This window comes from Nanorana parkeri, unplaced genomic scaffold, assembly GCF_000935625.1.
Source record: "Nanorana parkeri isolate BGI_ZX_2015 unplaced genomic scaffold, ASM93562v1 scaffold3623, whole genome shotgun sequence".
Lineage (NCBI taxonomy): Eukaryota > Metazoa > Chordata > Amphibia > Anura > Dicroglossidae > Nanorana > Nanorana parkeri.
The window spans coordinates 15,417-27,629 of record NW_017309891.1 but is presented as its reverse complement, the minus strand read 5'-3'; positions in this window follow the sequence as shown (position 1 = coordinate 27,629).

Sequence of the window (12,213 nt, the reverse complement as noted above, 5' to 3'; positions counted from 1 at the left end):
TAAAATAATTACAATTGCTTAAGTTCGGTCCGAACCTGAGCTCATCCCTACTCCTGATATATTCTGGTGATGAGAGATTAGAAAGGACTCTGTGTAGAAACTTTGGAGTTAGTCCAGTTTTTAGGTGAGCGCTGCTGATACATTTATAATATAATGGAGGCCGTCATTAATTGTAGAGTCACAGGAAGTCACCAAATCAGAAGTGTTACATTTAAATGACGATCCCTATATTAGGAATCCCATTAGGGAGCTCTATACTCCATCTTATAACTAATGAAATGATAATCAGTTAACAAGATGGGGTAATGTTATTGATGGCAAATAGGCTGATCACTATACAAGCGAATTTTCCCACAGCTTAGTGAATGAGGTGACGCTCTATGGACTTCCATCATCCAATCAGGTGCAAGCAAACATACTGTTTTCCTTGATTGGGTATTCTCAGCAAAGTGAATTTTCACCGCAATCACTAAGCTAAGTGCAAAGTCCCTTGTAAAGTCAACAGCCAATGTAATATGAGGACCTACCTAATCTAACCAATCACTTTCTATCCAATCAGACAGGCTCTTGTATTACATAGTTTTTGTTAGAGCGAAAGGAGATTGTACAATCAGATTGTAACGTGTGTGGTGAGTATAGCGGGAGCGCAGACAGAAGAAATAATTTTTTTTTTAGATTACATAGAGGAATGCGAGAACATCTGTCAGCATTTTATTGTAATCTGTTTCCCTGTGGTCCCTCACTTCCTGTCTCGTAAAAAGCTTAAAGGAAGTGAGGGGAAATCTCTCAAACGGAGCTCCGGATAGCAGCAAAACCTGACAGGGGTTCTGACCTTTTCCCATTCTATAAGTTCTGGGTATAGATGGAGTTTTAGCGATTAATATTAGTATTAGTTATTATATAACGACATTACAGAATGACATCAGCAATTCATTACATTACAGAATGTTCCAGCAAATTACTGACAACGTTGCAGCTTACAGTCTATTTCCTGATGAAGACGTCTTTAGAACAATGGAAGAACATTATATGTATAATCATGGAGTGTGTTTTGTGTTTCTTTCTTCAGCCGCCAATATCGCCAGAAACGGGGAAGCCACACAGAGTTCTACTCTCATTTATTTCACTATAAGTAGTGTTGCTAGCAATGCCATTGATGGTGTGACAGATCAGAACTGGTCTAATGGTTTCTGTAGCCACACAAATGAAGACTGGGAACCCTGGTGGAGACTGGACCTGAAACAGAAACAGAGTGTGTATGTTATTAAAGTCTATGGCAGGTCGGACGGCTATTTGTATCGCATGCAGGATCTCGAGGTCCGAATTGGAGATTCTCCGGACAATAACAACCCGCTGTGAGTACATCAGGGCCAGGACACTGTAAGGGCCGGTGTTAGTGTGCATTGGGCTTGTGTTAATGGCATCAGCTTGAAATGCTTCTGAGATTATTCAGAATTCGTTGACAGGTGCATTTGACATGTATTCCATTTAATTGACTCATCTGCTGTGAATAGAAGATTATCAACATAGGCATTAAAAGTAAAAAAACTCAGTTAAAACTCAGCCACCTTGTACCCAAAATGGGAAACAACAATACATGACAATACATGACTGGATTTTACCCACAGAGCAAGCTTTTGATAACAAAGACGTTGTTAAATATAAAATTAGACTGGGGTACCTGGGGCCAACCTGACAAAGTGAGAGTGAGAGCCTTATTGTAATATGCGCGTCTGTCGCGCGTTTTTTTTACCGCGATTCCGAAGGCTACTTGGCTGTATCCCAATGGAAAACGCCCTACAAAACGGCCCAAAGTAGTACCTGGACCTTTTCAGGCATGGGCCGTTTTGTAGGGCGTTAGGGACGGGCAGAAATACGGCAAGGTGGGAACGAGACCCATTGACTACAATGCAATTTATATTTTTGACCGTTTTGTAGAGCGTTCGTCGAGCGTAAACACCCTACAAAACGGTCAGGTGTGAACGAGGGCTGAGGTTTTCTGAACGTTCCAACAACGATCAGCAAACTGAAACATTCTTCTTTCAGGAATAGATACATTATGTATCTATTCCTGAAAGTGAAAGAAAAAAAAAAAAAGCCAGTAGAGCTTGAGAGAGATATCTCTCTCGATCTATACGAGCTGTCAGAATGCCGGCATGTTTGCCGGCTCTGCTGTGACTCTCAGACACCCGATCTTCAGGTATCGGGTGTCTGAAAAAGGTTAACCCTTTCATTAATAGATGCCTCTAAACTTAGGCATCCATTAATGAATGATAACCGCTGATTCCCAGCGGTTACCAGCCTTCTAGTGCAGCAAATAACTTGTCACGTACAGTGTACGTGACGAGTCATTTGGTCCCTTTGTGGCGGGACGTAGAGTGTACGTCTCCTGTCACGAAGGGGTTAAGCATGCATGCACGCACATGCACTATGGTGAATAGGGATGAGGTTCGGGTCAACCATGAGCTAAACCCTGAATCCAGACTATTGGCAATTTGAAGAATGGGTGAACTCAGCTTGTCCACCTACCAAATCTCTCTCTTTGTCCTAGCAACACATGACACTGTGTGACCCGTCCAATGTCATTGGTTGACTGGTGGCTGAGCCACATGGCATAAGTAGTTGCTAGGATGCAGGTGGGTGAACTATGACCACCTATGATGCTGTGGAGCTGCCAACATCTTAGCAACCAATGATGCTAGTTGCTAAGACACAGGCAGAACCATAGCAACATTGGTTTGTTAGGCTAGGCCTGTCTGCATTTAAGCAACCAATACAGAACAGTTGCTAGCAACCAATTATGATAGTACACAGACTGCCCTGGCTTTTGGTTTTCTTTTGCCATGTTAAAACAGGTATTGTTCAACAGCGATATTATTGAGTTTCCCTGCAGTCACTCCACTCATCTCTATTGCCTAGTTACTATACTTTTTTTGTGTTTTATTAAGCCGCATAGCAGTGTATGTTTTCTATGGGCCCATTTTGTGAATCTTCCCCCAAGTGAACGGGTTCCATTTTCTGTATCATTGTGTTGGACTTTTCTTGTCCTTGGCAGGTGCGGCACGATCATCGACTATAATAATCCCATCACAACTTTCTGCTGTAATGGGTTGGCGGGTCGGTACATCAGCGCGGTGATCCCGGAGCACAGTGAACAATTGTGCCTGTGCGAGATAGAAGTCTACAATGGCACCATGACTGAGAATGATGTCTGCTGGTAAACCTCAGAAGTACAGGGCAGAAGGAATGCTGATGTTCATAAAATTGTCTTATCTATAGGGAACATATACCCCAGACCTCCGAAACTGTGACATGTCTATGTTTTCCTAGTTGTCTGGAAGAGGATGTATTCCACTGCACACCTTGTAGTTGTAGTTTGTCAAATAATGAATCTAAACAAAATAAAACTATGTTACTCAGAAAAAACAAAAACTTCTGTGTTCATGTCTAAGTGGTCTATTTATAAACAATTCACAGAGCTATTCACTCTGTGAATCTCTGTGAACGTTCATTCTGTGCGAATAGAGAAGAAAACAAATGTTTTAAGTATATTTTTTATTAACTTTTCAGGTTGAATGGTATGTAATACAATACCACATAATGGTCACTAGGGGGAGACGAGGAGCATAGGAAATAAGTATCATTCATATTCCATAACTCCTACTGTAATGTAGTTACCTTCCAAAAAGGTGGTTACATTACTGTATATGAAGATACAACTCAGAGACAGAACACAACTATATTACAAGGTCAATGGGGGGGTGGGGGGCTGGGAGAGAGCACCCCCCTGAAATGATGGCAGATAGCACAGGAAGCAATAGCTTCTTTGCTATCTGCAGACTTTTTTTTTAATTTAGTATTCTGCCAGTTGCAGTCGTCAGAATAAAAAAGAAAGGCATACGAATGCATAGCTAGATTCCTTTTTTTTTCCTTTTCTGACTGACGGACAGGACGAGAACCAATGAGTTAGAGTATAGTCATAAGCCGAATGTCATATAATTGTTGTCAATTAGACATGTGCGATTTGTTTCGTTACGAATCGAAATTCGTACGAATTTTCCTGAAATTCCGAAATTCGGAAGCATCCGAAATCCGAATTGCAGTTTCCAAATTATATCCCGAAATACGAAATTCCGTTATTTCGGATCCGAATTTCTTTGAAACGGGAACTAATATTACCCCTGTAAAAATGAGGTTGAACAACATGACAAGTTTTTTTTTAAATCCGAAATACGGATCCGCTGCTGCTGAGAGTTGCATTACAATACATACATACAGGCAGGAAATACGAAATTCCGTTAACGGAATTCGTATTTCGTTTGGTTGACCAATGGGTTTTCTCTTCTGCTGCTGAGGGAGGGTTGCATTACTTACAATACATACAGGCAGGCAATACGAAATTCCGTTAACGAACATTCGTTATATTAAAGTTAAAAAGCAAAATACTTGTTAATATATTGGAGTTGATTGATGGTAGTTTTTTTTTATCCGAAATACGAAATTCGGATCCGGAATCCGTTAACGGAATTCGTATTTCGGATTAAAAAAACCAACTACCACATCGACTCCAATATTAACAAAGGTATTTTTCTTTTTAACTTCATCATAACGAATGTTCGTAACGGTACGAAAATATAACCGTCACTAACGAAAATTCGTATTTCGTACGAATCCGAATTGAGTTTTGACACGAATTACGAAATAACGGATATTCCGAAACGAAACAGAACAAATTTTTTGACGGCGCACAAGTCTATTGTCAATGATCAGATGAAAACTTTTTTGTAGAAATGTATCCATGTATTGCTGTTAACTTATTACTCCGGTATAGTGCTTTGCATGGGATTTTCTTTTTTTGTCTGGCGGTAACAAAATCGTTTCTTATATACACCTCAGATATTTCCTTTAGGTGCAATAAGATGGTGTTGCTGTTACAGGTGTGTCTTGTTTTTCTTTAGGTTGCAGCACATAACTTCTTTAAGAACATATATGCAGCCAATACATAGTTCATCCATTATATGGGCAAACCTAAAGTACTGTGTGTATAAAGGCAATGTCCACATGTATGAGCCATGCGACAAGCTTGTAGCCACAATATGGTAGACATGTGCGATTCGTTTCGTTACGAATCGAAATTCGTACGAATTTTTCTGAAATTCCGAAATTCGGAGCATCCGAAATCCGAATTCCGAATTATATCCGAAATCCGAAATTCCGTTAACGAATTTCAGATCTGAATTTCTTTGAAACGGGAACTAATATTACCCCTGTAAATGAGGTTGAACAACATTGACAAGATTTTTTTTTAAATGAATCAACATCCATACATGTGAGTAAACTCATAGCCTATTCTCCAGCTTTCTCCAAAACATAATCTTCACCTGTGAAAGCAGACTATTTCCCATGCTAGGCTCAAGCACAGTGGGTATTCACAGCTCTTCAGGCATGCATATATAGGTAGTAATTAAAGTAAAATCCAAACACTCTAGCACTGTGTGGCAATATTTTGGGGAGAATATACAGGAGAGAGCGAGGAGAGACAGCCAGGAGAGAGAGAGCAAGGAGACACAACCAGGAGAGAGAGGAGAGACGGCCACTAAAGAACATGGTATGAACTTGATAAATGGACCAAAGTATAAACTATCTGTCACAATTCCATCCATGTGAACGTGTTGGGGGGTGGGGGGGGAGAGAGGGATGGGGCAGAGAGAGAACAAACTGTCAGAGTGCAGTCCTTAGGCATACTTAGTAATGTGGAGACCTTCTGTAGTTCAGCTGCAGACCCATCCTGTGTAGGGAGCGTGGCTGTTTACAACCAGGAACACCAGGGCCCTGTGGTTTTACCTGTCTGCTTCACATCTGGTGCCCGGTTTTCAGCTGCCATAAAATCCGGACACATCATTCAAAACCCGGACTGTCCAGATGAATCTCAGACAGGTGGCAACCCTAGTATATCTTTTGCAAGTTCAAGGGGCAGCTGCTTTTAGCCCCACTACAATGAATGGGCCTTGCCCCATTTCCCCCTCCCCCCCCCCCCATTAAAGACAGCTGACACACATGTGTTTGACCAGTCGGCGCTGTTAACACAACATCCGAATTTCCAGTTTGGTAACAGACAACCCCCAGAGGTCAGTGTCACAGGACTTGTTTATAAGCTGAGCATGGGTCGGGTACATAGACACCATGTTACATAAGATTGGTTTGATAAAATTTCTTGTTTTATTGTTAGCTTTGCATGGGATAGATTTTGCTGCACCGACTATTGTTTTCATGAAAAATTTAATTTTTGCAACATCTCAAACATGAGAAAATATATGAAAGGCAAATAACATAGTAAAGAAGAGTAAGTTACAGAACAAAAGGAAACAAATGTAGGATAGAAAAGAAGAGAAGGAAAAGGAGAGATCCGAGCCTTCCCCCCATCCAGCCGGATCCCATCCCAGATCCTGCAAAGGTACAGAGGGACAATAGAGGAAATACATTGCATAGAGGAATCCATAAGCTGCCAGGAGGATCACATTTTCTCAAAAGTAGATAAGGTGTTATGTAAGCGTGTCATTAGGTATTCAATTTGGAAAATGTTATAGTTGAGTCTATAGAGATCAAGGCTGAAGGGTGGTAAGGGTTCCATTATTATTATTATTATTATCATTATTGTTTCCATTTCAGGGAGATGAGACATCTAGCGGCAGTCAGGACATGGTTGGCTGGTTTGGTACAGTGTCTGAGCATGTGTGGGAAAGAGAGACCTAGCAACCAGTGAACACGGTCCATAACCACCAGAGTAAAGTCAACACTTGTCTCCAGTAGCCAAGAATATGAGGACCACATTTTTTGTAACCATAATGAACTGCCTTTCCTTAGGTCAGCTGACTTAGAAGGGCCAGTAATGGGGACTTTGGTATGTGCTATGGTGTTGGCTATAAAATTGAAGGTTAAGTGTGTACAGTAGTTTATAAAGAGTTAACTGTCTGTGTAGGGAGAGTCAGCTGCTATATATTGGTATATTGGGCTTTTTCTTCTTGTGCTAGGAGATGGTGAAGTGTGGTTTTGGTAAAAAGCTATGAGGGCGAGGACCTTCATGGCCATTTGATGTGTTCCGGGTGTACTCAGTCCAGGAGAATACCAGATGACCAGTGGCAGGTCCAGTTTATTGGGTCATACTTTTACATTCCTAAATTAGGAGTTTTAAGGCATTGTCATGGGCCTGGTATGTGGTTCATCTGCTATCACATGCGGGGCTTGTAAGCACCCCTATGTGATAGCAGTCAAAGTAAAGTAAAAAAAAAAAAGCAGTTTTTAAAATTGAAATGAAATAAAATATATACAATAATAAAAAATTTTTTTTAAAGTCCCCCGCGAGCACATGCGTCGGGTGCGCCTACGTATGAAACCTACGAACGCGCTACACATGTTGGGTATCGCCGCGCACGCCGGAGTGAGAGCAATAATTCTAGGGCCAGTTTTTTTGGGTATCTCTAAATTGATGACCTGTGGGGGCTTTTAAAGCGTCTTCTGTGGACTTTTTGGGGTACTGCAGTTTTTCCGCCGTTTCACCGACGCACGCAATTTGTAAACTGGGCATGTTGGGTATCGTTTTACTCGTTGTAACGTCATCTTTTATATTTCATTAAAAAAATGGGTATTTTGTTGTGTTTTGGGGCATTTAATTAAATTTGTCACAAAAGTTTGGGGTTTAATAAGGAGTTGCGCTAATATTGCGCAACATAAAAATTTGCAACTACCACCATTCAGAAAATGTGGCATTCAGAAAAATATATAAAAAATGGCATTCAGAAAATATATAAATATATAATGTTTGGGGGGTTTTAAGTAATTTTCAGGCCTAAAATGTGGAATATAACATGGGTGCAAAAAATGAAAAAAAGGCGGTTAATGTTTCTTGTTACGGAACCTGTTTACTGCTATTTGCACTGGTGATGTGTAACATTATTGAAGGGGATCATATTGGTCGTACAAAGTTATGCAAAGCAGAAATAATGAATGATGGCTGTTACTAAGGTAAACAGCTTTAATAGCATGACTACAGGTTACATAGCATAGCTTAGGACATATTTTGCTGCTCCCACTGTTGTCTTTATGGAAATGGTATTTTTTGCGTATTTTATTAGTATTTTATTAGCAGCAGGTATTTCCATGCTCAGAGCACGCATAGGTTTTCAGGTTAATGGTTATGTAACAGTAACAATTATTTATTCAGACTGCTACAGTATGCACCCATAATCCTACATATAGATGAGTGAGCCAAGATCCGACCTAAATCTAGCTAGGTCACAGATAGAAAAAATTCCAACCAATTACCGGCATCCAGGCAGAGGTTTCTAATTCCAATCAGAATGTTACTGGCCCAACACTCCAGCACTGACCTATCTGTCCACATTCTCCATCGCAGACCACTGACTCTCCCTGCTGGAACTATAATGCTCATATCGGGCTGGAGATTACTCTGTCTGACAGAGCAGCAAAGGAGCCAAAGTCAAGTGCAGGAATCAGCGCTCCAGCACCCAGCCAGCAGCGGGACATTTTGTTAAAATCCTAGGACAGCCCAGTAGAATCCAGGACTGTTGGGAGGTATAGGTTTATCATTTCAGGGTTTTTTGCCATTGTTCTGCCAATATGTTCCTTAGGATATCGTGGAGTCACCAGGCGGCCCGACGAAGTACTGATGGGGTGGTCATAATAATCTAGCCACTCAGTGTATAACTACAAATATGAGGTTCTGCTGGCCAGCCAACACCACCCAACAGCACAGTCTGGCCAGTGAAGTCCTCAATTTTATTGCACTGGTTGTTACGGGTTAACACCAGTTAACTGGCTTTTCCTGGCAGCACAAAAGGAGTCACAACCAAAAATATATTAAATATTCACACATCTATATGATTATTAGTATTACAGACATTTATATAGCGCCAACAATTCATGTAGTGCTCTATATATTGTACATTCACATCAGTCTCTGCCATCAAGGTGATTACCATCTAAGGTTCCTATCTCACACAAACATATACTAGGACTCTTTCATAGACAGGAACCAATTAACCTTCCATCATGTCTTTGGAGTGTGGGAGGAAACCCACGTTAGCAGAGTGTGAGCATGCAGACTCCATGTAGATAGTGTCCTGACTGAGGACCCCAGTGCTGCAATGTAGAAGTGCCGATCACTAAACCACTGTGCTGCCTATTAAACTATAATATAACAAATGGAAACTGTGGCATTCATTGGTAGCAACAAAACCTGAATGGGTCGAGAATGATTACCGAACATTATACAAATACAGCACAAATGAATTGCTAAAATATTACATCTAGGGATGAGGTTTGGGGGGTTCGTCACTTCTTTGAGACCGAGGTGAGCCCTGAGTGATTGAGGTTCGCAGTCCTGGCGATTTGATGCAGAAAATTTGCAATCCTGAATTCTTTGTAATCATAATGCCTCATGTGGCTTTTGAACTTAGTTTAGGTGGCTTAGAAGAGCCAATAATAGTGGCTTTGTATGTGCCAGTCCCTCACTATAAAAGGATGGGTTCCCAGCAGACATGTGTCTGTGTGTAAATACTTTAGGGAGAGTTGACAGTTCTCTGCTCATTGCATATGGTGCTATACTGTGGTAGGTGACCCCATGCCATTTTTATGATGGCACTTACTTGCTGGCCACCAGTGGCGGACCTAATAACCAAAGGGCCCTGGTGCAAGATTTTATCTTGGGCCCCCCTCCCAAGATGGGGGGGGGGGAGGAGCGGGGGCTGATCACACTGGCCCCCGGACCCCCCCCCAGCGGTCTCTAATTAAAAAAAAAACATAGCGCAAGCTTCGGCGCTAGGCATCGGGGCATTTTGACAAGTACTATGTACTATGTAAGCATCGGTATCGGGACATCCCTAGTAATATATATATTTACCATTATAATATAACTGCAGGGGGCGGGGCGTGTGACACACACACACGTCTCCTGTGACTCCCCTCCCCTCCTGCCACCTGTTAGGCCCCGTTCACATATAGCGACATAGCTTTTGCAGCGGATCCGCACGGCCGGGATAGCGCGACTTTCGGGGCGACGTTCCAGCGACGATCCAGCGACAGTAGCGCGACCTTCCCCGTCGGGCTCCATAGAAAAAAAGTAAAATCGCGCAAAATCCGCCGAAAAAAGGGTCCGGTAGAAGCGACTTGCGACCGCGACGAGCGACGAGCGACGCGCGACATGGAGTTAAGACAGCTCCATTGAATAACATTGGCCGGCGACTTCTCGCGATATCGCGCGGCAAAAATGCGTGATATCGCGGCGGAAATCGCGCGACAATTCGCTATATGTGAACGGGGCCTTACTATGGACGCGGCCGGGAGGGGAGGTGAGTCACAGGGCCCACCCGCTCACTGGGAAGCCGGTCGGCAGTGCGGGGCCCCGGCGTTCTAACACCGGGACCCTGCACTGTCCCATATAGCAGGAGCGGACCCCACTGAGGCTGTGGGGGTGCCCAGGACCGGACCCTACTGGGCCCCCCCACAGCCTCAGGCCCTGGTGCGGCGGGACCGCCCGCACCGGCGGTAGTTCCGCCACTGCTGGCCACCTTTTGCCATGCCTGGCACATCCCCATCCTGGTAGTAGGGTAGTTCATTATGCTACCTAGAAGTGTAGCAGTGTATGTGGAAGGCTAGAAGTGTATGTGGAAGGCTGGAAGGCTAGAAGTGTATGTGGCCTGGCAGCCACTCAGCGCTAACACAAGCTTCCTGCCATTTACCTCGTCTGTGACACACCAACGCACCAGAACCCAATATTGGCCATGTTGAAGAGTTTACACCAGCAACAGTGTACCATGCGTGTTTATGGTACAAAGACCGGCTCCGGGAAGCTGGGGTTCTTTTCACAGCTTCATTAGCTCATCATTCAGCAAGCATGTAGTATTGTGGCACCTTTTCAAAAGGTGACCAAACTGGTGAGGCATGATGAGGCAGGGATTATTATTATTATACAGGATTTATATAGCGCCAACAGTTTACTCAGCGCTTTACAATATAAGGAAGACATTACAATCACAATACAATTCAATACAAGATGGTAAGGAGGGCCCTGCCCCTGAGGGCTTACAATCTAAAAGGGAGGGGCCAGTGATACATGAGGAGGTGAGGAGGATACATGAGGATTAGTGATAATTCTTGGATCTGGTCAATGTGCTACTCCCAACCCGGGCACTTATGTTAGCATAAAGGATATGTAATTTGTTCAACCATAATGCACTGCACGGGTCTCTGAACTAGACTAGCCTAGAAGGGCCAATAATGGGGGCTTTGTTATGTGCCGGCCCCCTCACTATAAAAAGGGGGGCACAGAGCCACTGTAGGCAGAGAGCATAGGGAGAGATTAGGGTCAGTTAATAAGGTTTACTTAAATTGCAATTGCTAGCTCATTGGTCAGTATTATGGGGAATGTTGTTTATTTTTTTATGATGAAAGGGCCTTTATTTTAGGGTAATCTTTTTTTTTTTAAGAAGTGTTTTTTCTGGGGTGTTATTTTGGGGTTTTCATTTATTTGGCGATGTAATGTTTTTTATTGTATGTTGATAGGGCCTTTTTTAGGTTGAACCTTTTAAATAATTTATGTATTTTTTTTTTTTTGCAAGGCTCTCCTTAAAAACAAACAAACAATCTTTTGTTTCAGGGCTGGTATTTGGGGGATTTAATTTCTGTTTGGGTTTCTGATTTTTGTTTTATGTTGACAGGACCTTTTGTAAGTTTGTTGTGCTCAAAGTTCAGCATCTATGTTTTGTCATTCTGTTCTGGTAGCTGCCTTTTGTTTTTAGTACAATGCTACAGCTTTTACTTCATTGCACCCCTCCTCCCCAGGGCCGGATTTCCCTTTATCGATCCGTAGGCCTCCTCAGTATAGGATGTCAATACCAGGATCGCGTTAACCAAAAAAAGAAAACAAACACCATAGCGCGTACCATCCAGGGGCGTAACTAGAAATCACAGGGCCCCATAGCAAACTTTTGTATGGGGCCCTGTGATTTCTAATTACGCCCACCTGATAACCCAAACAGCCCACCTAAGGGTGACCCTGCAGAGCCCACCATAGACTCTCTATGGTAGGCTCTGCAGGGTCTCAGGCAGGCGGTCAAGCCCTCTTACCTGTCAGCCCTGATCCTCTGTCTGCCTCCTTCTCCTCCACGATTGACTCCTCTGTCACTGGGCCCCGCC